The 8,309-nt window shown below is 50.1% G+C and overlaps 1 protein-coding gene across 9 annotated transcripts in view; it reads left to right on the top strand.

Annotated features, from left to right (window-relative positions):
• Window positions 1–6,801: 6,801 nt before the first annotated feature.
• Window positions 6,802–8,309, top strand: part of LOC137372189 (diacylglycerol kinase beta-like) — a 636,709-nt gene continuing 635,201 nt past the window's right edge. For 6 of the 9 annotated variants that reach the window (XM_068035767.1, XM_068035770.1, XM_068035771.1 and 3 more), the window contains exon 1: window positions 6,802–7,072. The gene's annotated coding sequence lies outside the window, so the exon portion shown is untranslated. Of the gene's footprint in view, window positions 7,073–7,295; window positions 7,361–7,523; window positions 7,747–8,309 lie in introns of those variants that run through there. The other 3 variants (XM_068035765.1, XM_068035763.1, XM_068035766.1) reach the window with 3 other exon arrangements.

Genomic DNA, 8,309 nt, shown 5'->3' with positions numbered 1-8,309 from the left:
CCCCTCACTCCTCCCCCCTCACCCCTCATCCCTCACTCCTCCCCCCCACCCCCTCACCCCTCACCTTTCCCCCCCACAGCCCTCACCACTCGCCCCCATCTCCCCTCACCCCCCTCACCCCTCCCCCCCTACCACTCACCCCCTCACCCACCCACCCCCCCGCCCCTCAACGCACCCCCCCGCCCCTCACCGCTCATCCCCTCACCACCCTCACCCCTCCCCCCATTCCCTCACCCCTCCCCCCCACCACCCTCAACCCTCCCCCCCACCACCCTCACCCCTCCCCACCCACCACCCTCACCCCACCCCCCCACCCCCCTCACCCCTCCCCCCCACCCCTCGACCCTCCATTCTCACCCTTTCCCCCCCATCTCCCCTCACCCCCTTCACCCCACCCCCTAGCCCCCTACCACTCCCTCCCTACCACTCCCCCCGCCCCTTTCGCCCCTCCCCCCGTCCCCTTCTCCCCTAACCCCTCACCCCCTACTCCCTCACCCCCTCACCCCCTACCCCCTCACTCCTCAGCCCTCTCCCCTCTCGCCCCTCCCCCCTCACACCCCTCCTCCTGCACCCCTCCCCTGCCACCCTCCCCTTCCCCCTCCCCTTCCCCCCTCCCTTCCCCCTCCCTTCCCCCATCACCCCTCCCCCTCTCCCTGCTCCCCTTCCCCCCTCTCTGCTCCCCTCCCCCCCACTGCTCCCCCCCTCTCTCTGCTCCCCTCCCCCTCTCTGCTCCCCCCTCCCTCTCTCTGCTCCCCCCTCCCTCTCTGCTCCCCCTCCCCTCCCCCTCCTCTCTCTCTGCTCCCCCTCCCCCCTCTCTTTCTCTCTCTCTGCTCCCCCTCCCCCCTCTCTTTCTCTGCTCCCCCCACTCTTTCTCTCTCTGCTCCCCCCTCCCTCTCTCTGCTCCCCCCTCCCCCTCCCCCTCCTCTCTCTCTGCTCCCCCTCCCCCCTCTCTTTCTCTCTCTCTGCTCCCCCTCCCCCCTCTCTTTCTCTGCTCCCCCCACTCTTTCTCTCTGCTCCCCCCTCCCCCTCTACTCCCCCCTCCCCCCTCTCTCTCTCTGCTCCCCCTCCCCCCTCTCTCACTCTCTGCTCCCCCCCCCCTCTCTCTGCTCCCCCCTCCCCCCTCTCTGCTCTCCCCACCTGCCCCCCTCTCACCCTCTCACTGCTTCCCCCTCTCTCTCTGCTCCCCCCTCTCTTTCTCTCCCTGCTCCCCACTCCCCCCCTCTCTCTCTCTCTCTCTGCTCTCCCCCCCTCTCACTGCTCCCCCCCTCTCTCTCTGCTCCCCCCTCTCTTTCTCTCTCTGCTCCCCACTCCCCCCTCTCTCTCTCTCTGCTCTCCCCCCTCCCCCCTCTCACTGCTCCCCCCCTCTCTCTCCCCCCCTCCTCCCCCCTCCTCCTACTCTCCCCTCTCTCTCTCCCCCTCCTCCCCTTCTCTCTCTCCCCCCCTCCCCCTCTCTCTCTCCCCCCTCCTCCCCCTCTCTCTCCCTCCTCCCCCCTCTCTCTCTCCTCCCCCCTTTCTCTCTCTGCTCCCCCATCTCTCTCTCTGCTCCCCCCCTCTCCTCCCCCCTCTCTCTCTCTCCCTCTCCTCCCACCTCTCTCTCTCTCCCTCCTCCCCCCTCGCTCCCCTCTCCCTCTCTCTCTCTCTGCTCCCCCCTCTCTCTCTCTCTGCTCCCCCCTCTCTCTCTCTGCTCCCCCTCCCCCTCTCTCTTTGCTCCCCCCTCCCGCCTCTCTCTCTCTGTTCCCCCTTCTCTCCCTCCCCCCCTCTCTCTCTCTGCTCCCCCTCTCCCTCTCTGCTCCCCCTCTCTCTCTCTGCTCTCCCCTTCTCTCTTGCTGCTCCACCCCTCTCTCTCTCTCTCTGCTCCCCCCGTCTCTCTCTCTCTGCTCCCCCCCTCTCTCTCTCTCTGCTCCCCCCCCCTCTCTCTCTCTCTCTCTCTGCTCCCCCCCCTCTCTCTCTGCTCCCCCTCTCTCTCTCTCTCTGCTCCCCCCCCGTCTCTCTCTCTGCTGCCCCACTCCACTCCTCTCTGCTCCCCCCTCTCTCTCTCTGCTCCCCCCTCTCTCTCTCTCCCTGCTCCCCCCTCTCTCTCTCTGCTCCCCCACCTCTCTCTCTGCACCCCCCTCTCTCTCTCTCTCTGCTCCCCCTCTCTCTCTCTCTCTCTGCTTCCCCCCCCTCTCTCTCTCTGCTTCCTCCCTCTCTCTCTGCTCCCCCCTCTCTCTCTCTGCTCCCCCTCTCTCTCTCTCTCTCTGCTCCCCCCCCTCTCTCTCTCTCTCTGCTCCCCCTCTCTCTCTGCTCCCCTCCTCTCTCTCTTCTCCTCTCTCTCTCTCTCTGCTCCCCTCCTCTCTCTCTCTGCTCCCCTCCTCTCTCTCTCTCTGCTCCCCCCTCTCTCTCTCTCTCTCTCTGCTCCCCCTCTCTCTCTCTCTCTCTGCTCCCCCTCTCTCTCTCTCTGCTCCCCCTCTCTCTCTCTTTGCTCCCCCCTCTCTCTCTCTCTCTGCTCCCTCCCTCTCTCTCTCTGCTCCCCCTCTCTCTCTCTTTGCTCCCCCCTCTCTCTCTCTCTCTGCTCCCTCCCTCTCTCTCTCTACTCCCCCCTCTCTCTCTCTGCTCCCCCTCTCTCTCTCTCTGCTCCCCCCTCTCTCTCTCTCTGCTCCCCCCCTCTCTCTCTCTCTCTGCTCCCCCCTCTCTCTCTCTCTCTGCTCCCCTCCTCTCTCTCTCTGCTCCCCTCCTCTCTCTCTCTCTCTGCTCCCCTCCTCTCTCTCTCTCTGCTCCCCCTTCTCTCTCTCTCTGCTCCCCCTCTCTCTCTCTCTGCTCCCCTCCTCTCTCTCTCTCTCTGCTCCCCTCCTCTCTCTCTCTCTCTCTGCTCCCCCCTCTCTCTCTCTCTCTCTGCTCCCCTCCCCCCGCTTCTCTGAGAGCGGGAGTGCTCAGCAGATGGCTGATCAGTTTTTAAAATCTCAAGTCAGTTTCACAGCTGACAGACCCTGACATCGGGAACCCCAGTTTCTTAACTTTGGACAGATTCGGAGTCTTTTTAAAGGCTGCCGGAAAACCCAAAATTTGTCCGAAGTTCAGAAATTGCTGTTCCCGAAGTCAGGATCTGTCAGCTGTGAAACTGACTTGCGATATTTTTTAAAAGCCGGTCTGACAATGTGGAATTTGCCATCTGCATTCACGGACCACTTGGCAGGATGAGGAACGGCCCAGAAACAGTTTACGTCCACTGCCGGATAGAAACCTTTGGCGGCTGTATGTTGGACACCCCTGTTTTATGTACTTGCAAAAGCTCTTACAATTTGAGATAACTGCTTGCACATGTGTACAAGTAGCATTGAATGATGCTCTTTCAAACTGACCTCCTGACTCCTGCTCTGTACCTTCCCACAAAAACAAATGGTGACACACTGTGGCATTCACACCAGTATTCCACCACTACATACACAGGACATCAAGATTTGAACATGCTGGAACTGAGTTATAAAAACCTACCTATGTGTGCTGTTTATGAACCCGTGGAGACCACCAACAAATGAAAAGAGTCAAATCCACCAATTGACCCCAATTTAGGAAACCTAACCAAAGAGACAAGATTTCATTTTTATAAATTTTAATTTAACACTCAAACCAAAACTAACATAAATTGAACCTGAAGCAAGAGACAGATCATAGTCAATATATATATATTACAAATTGCACCTTAACTATCAGAGATGTGTCTCGCAATTTCACTGGGTAGTCCACCCAGCATATATGGCAACAATTACAGTCACACCATTCTTCACAACTCTGAAGTTCCTCAGGTAGATTTTCAGCACCTTTCTTCAAGGATTTAATCGTTCTTCTTCTTCTGACAGCAGTTCCCTCATAATCCAAGCTCCATGGGTACAATCTTTACCACAAGGCGCACTTCTCCAGAATCTCCTCAGCTCGGCATACGATAGCATGGATGGCATGGATTTGCCAGTCTTCCCTTTATCCGAGTCCTTCAGTGACAACCTGTGCACTGTATGGTCCGGTCTAGTTAGTCGGCTGTTTTAAGTAACATAAACAGCTCCTGGATTCAATCTTCACTTTCTTCTGCTTGCTGGCACTCCACCCCTGCCTGATCTGCCTAGTCTGGGGAGGAGTCTGTCTCCTTTTATCTGGTTCTAACCAGTGTCAGTTTCCCCTGAAACTTGAAATTGTTTTTGCAGCTTCTCTTTCTTTTCAGTTCGAGTTTCTGTTTCAGTTCCAGTTTCTTTTTCAATTCTAGTTTCCCTCTCAGATGGGGTCTAAAAACAAACAAGCTTTGCAACCATGGATTCCATCACAATGCCTCTTATCCCACCTCCTGGAACATCCTAAAGCACTTCACACTCTATTAATTACATTTTGAAGTACAGTCATTGGTGTTTGGCTGCCACGTTTTCATACTATTTGTGTAATTGAGACGAATGGTCTGTGTTTGCTCAATTTAGTTTGAGGGGAGGAATATTAATCTAGGACACCAGGATAACATGTGGAAAGGGATTTTATGTATTCACATAAGCAGGCAGACAGGCTCTCAGTTTATTGCCCGATCTGCTAAAAGACAGTGCCTCAATGCACTGCTCCCTTAGTTCTGCACTGAAATGTTAGCTTTCAGTATGTAATAAAGTCCTGGAGTAAGTAGGTGATAGTGATACCAAATGAGTTAAACTGACACTAAAGTAGATGTCCATGTACTGTTAAGATTATTATTGTGAAATTTGTAATGCCAATGAATCATGGAGCAAACATTTGAATTAATAACATACTATTTTTAGAATTATTGGTGAATTAGTTTGGAAGGCGTCAGGAGTAGGAGCATGTCCATGGAACAAATTGCAGATGGAAAAGTTCAATGCATGATTACAAATAAAAGATTATTGAATAACTAATTAATGGGGGGGGGGGGGGGGTGTAGCCGAGGTAAATACAGTAGAGTCACGTTCTCAGAAAACAAATGACAGTAGGAATAACTTCATAGTGGCAAAAGGGCCATTTTGATCATCGGTGGAATGTTATTTTACAGTATATGTGTTTCGAAATCGTTCTCAGAAGACATTTTATAATTATCTCTCGCAAAATACTCCCTGGAAAAAATATCCTATGGCTATTGTAAGCATTTTCTCTCAAACCCACGAGTTTAAGATATATTTGCGGATTAATAGGGTTTAAATATCACTGTTAGAAGACAAAATGCTTTATCGGCGAACAGAAGAGCTATACTTCTCAGGATTAAATTCCACACAATGTGTACTTTTCGAGAATTGCAAAGATTTAAAAAAATCCTTAACCTTGCATCATTCGTCTAAAATGCTTTGCAAGGTGACAATATTAGTTACTCAATAATTAATGTTTCGATTGGTTGTTATCCTTGTCCGTGAGGTAGCAGCACTGAGGCTTTTTCAACAAGGGGGTGGGTGCTACTAGTCAGCAAATTCATCAACTCTCGACAACATGAACGCCTTTTTGATTGCAGCCAGCATGTAATTCTGTCACTTTACTCCGAATTTACAGAGTATGCTGCAAGTGTTAGAATGCAGCATTGCTTTCCTCCCCCTCGAAATCGGAAATCAGGTGGAAATACAATTGATCATACGTGGGCGTATTCTTTTTGCAGAGAAGGCAGCGAAACTTTTTTTCAAGATTACGGTATTTCCAAACTTTCCTGGCCCCTGCTGCTCCATTACTACACTCTGGAAAGTATAAAAGGCAGTAGTCATGTCAGTTGGCGTCATGTCCCAAAATATATCGTGTTTACATTTGAATGAAGTCATAGCAACCGAGACAATCCTTCTGTTTACTTTGTATTTCTGTGATGGGAAGCAATTTAATCGGGTTTTATTGCAACAATAGACAATTCCAGTTAAACAGTATCGAAACCCGTGTTTTCTGAACGATCGTTTAATTGCAATGTTAAAGATTAGGATTTCGAGCAGGCACGTGTTTCTGCCGTTTCACTTTGAGGCTTAAATTAGTTGGTTGTTATTTTGCATACGAAAGCTAAAAGCATCAAAAATACCGTATGTGCATTGTGTCTCCGGGCACTGCCCAAGACGTCAAATAGCTACAAAGTAAAAGCCCAGTCCACGTGTTTTAATGTTTATTTTTGCTGTAATCGGGGAAAACTTGGAAGAGATGCCTGTCTCATAAAATGGTTTTGTGTTCTGTTTGCGATAAAATCATCGACCCTTTCTATTGCCTGCAATGAGTGATTATCAACAAATGTAAAACTACAAGCAGTAAGCTGCTGTTAACAGAAGGTGGGACAATTCCCAGTGAAGAGAGCGGGTGACGTGTGGCAAAGGTTTCCCTTTCCAAGCAACATCCGTGCTGGCATAAAATACGCCAAACTGCAGCATTGTGAACCTGTCCGCCCAACCCATCCTGGACCTAATAAAAATACGTGACTTTTGTATTATATGTGCCCACGACAAACCTTAATGCCAAATGTAGTAATAGCTGTTGTAATTTAGGATAGTTTGTGGGATCTTGCTGTGCGCAAATTGCTGCCCTGTATCCGACGTTATAATAATGACTACACTTAAAAATACTTCATTGGCTGTGAAGTGCTTTGGGACGACCTGAGTTCTGCAAAGGTCCTATCTAAATGCAGTTCTTTAAATTTAGCGTTTGGGATGCGTTGCAAACTGCCTGCAAAAAGTCCTTGTTAAATTGCGTGTTTTAGCGAAGTCTATTCCTGTTTCTGTTTAGCTTCATCGCTTCTGCTTTGACCCCTGTCTGGATACAACGCGCGCCCATTGCCAGGGACGGCGAGCGCGCGCTCCCTTTGGCCGGGCACGCGCCCAGTGCGAAGGGGAAGCTGGAGGCAGCAGCTTGGACAGAGCGCGTTCACATCACAGTGATCTGAAACTCCTGTCGACAAGCAAAACACAAGGGAATCTTCAAGCAAAATTAAAAAAAAATAGTAAAAGGAGAGAACTTTTTTTTTTGCACTGAGAGGTCACAGAAGCGATTCTCTCGCCGTCGACTCTGCTTTTTTTTTTAAACAAAAAAACAAAATTATACAGCTGAATAAGTCGCAGCTTATTGCGGAGAGGAGAGCTGCAACTGGAGCCTGGGTGAGGTGAGTGGATAAGAAATAGAGTGAGAGATGAAGCAACGCCGCTTGTGGAAATGCAAATGTGTTTGTTTTTAATAAGACTTTTTGTTACCATTTGCTTGTCTGAATTATTGGTATTGAAAGGTGCAGCATTGTGTTTTGGTTGCTGAGAGAGAGGGGGGGGGGGAAGAGGCTAGCGCGTTTTCCAAAGCCATCGCCGGCACCTCGCCCCTGTCACTCGGGTTGTGTTGAAGAAGCGGTCGGATGCAGGGGAGCAGGCGCCGGCTCCGGCTCGCTGCCCCAGCCTTGGAGGTAAATGCCGGTCATTCACTTCTTTGTGAAAGTCTGCAGCGGGATTTTTTCTCTTCTCTCACGCCCCGTGAAGCGCATTTGGATCACGCCCTATTTGCACGTTGGTTTCTTTGATTCCTTGTGTGTCGATTTTAAGAAATGTGTCTTTTAAGTCAGCGTGTTGAGAGATGCGGAAGCCTCGAACGGACGTGCTCCTTGCAAGTAGGCAATTATATTTGTGGATAAGTTGTGTGAGCTCGTCTGAAGACAACTAAAAAGTTGCACATTGTGCAACAGTGTTGCCGTAGTTGTTTTTACGGAAACCGATGGACAGAAGGTTATAAATCCAACATGAGTGTTTTGCTTTCTTCTACTGTTCTATTTTGAGTGTCCTTTTCAACGAACAAGTGAGTAAAATAGACGATTATAAAGACAACTTGTTGTGAAGCTTTCCTATATTTTAGGAAATGTTGATGAACTACTGGATTATCCAGAGGCGAATCATACAGCCCCTAGGGCATAAATAGAAGTCGGTTCTCTATGTTTTACATAGTTCCCCATTACTTGTGTTCAGCATTGATAATTAGCAGTTGGAGATGTTACATAAATCAATAAATATTGATGAGTTTCCGTTCTAAAGATGAGTTGAAGTTTGAGTTTTAATGTTGCAGAAGGTTTTGGCTGTTACAAAGTTATTTCTAAATCAACGGTATTGAACCAAGTTAGATTAGGCCAGTTTGAAGCAAAGATGTCTTAGCGGCCCCCTCCAGGTGATGGTTAACATCTGAATCTACTGTGTTTACCTCAGTTTTTATGAATGCAATATATAAAATTGATTTGTACTGTTAAGTGCCTGAATTCTGAATTTCAAACAGAAATCCAGATTAATTTCCCCGTGTTCAAACCTGTTCTATTTGATGCTACCAGTCTAATAGCAACAATCAAGTTACCACCTGTCTAATATAGATGG

Source organism: Heterodontus francisci, chromosome 7 (genome assembly GCF_036365525.1).
Source record: "Heterodontus francisci isolate sHetFra1 chromosome 7, sHetFra1.hap1, whole genome shotgun sequence".
Classification (NCBI taxonomy): domain Eukaryota; kingdom Metazoa; phylum Chordata; class Chondrichthyes; order Heterodontiformes; family Heterodontidae; genus Heterodontus; species Heterodontus francisci.
The sequence above is the reverse complement of the archived record's forward strand: the minus strand, read 5'-3'. Positions and strand labels throughout refer to the sequence as shown.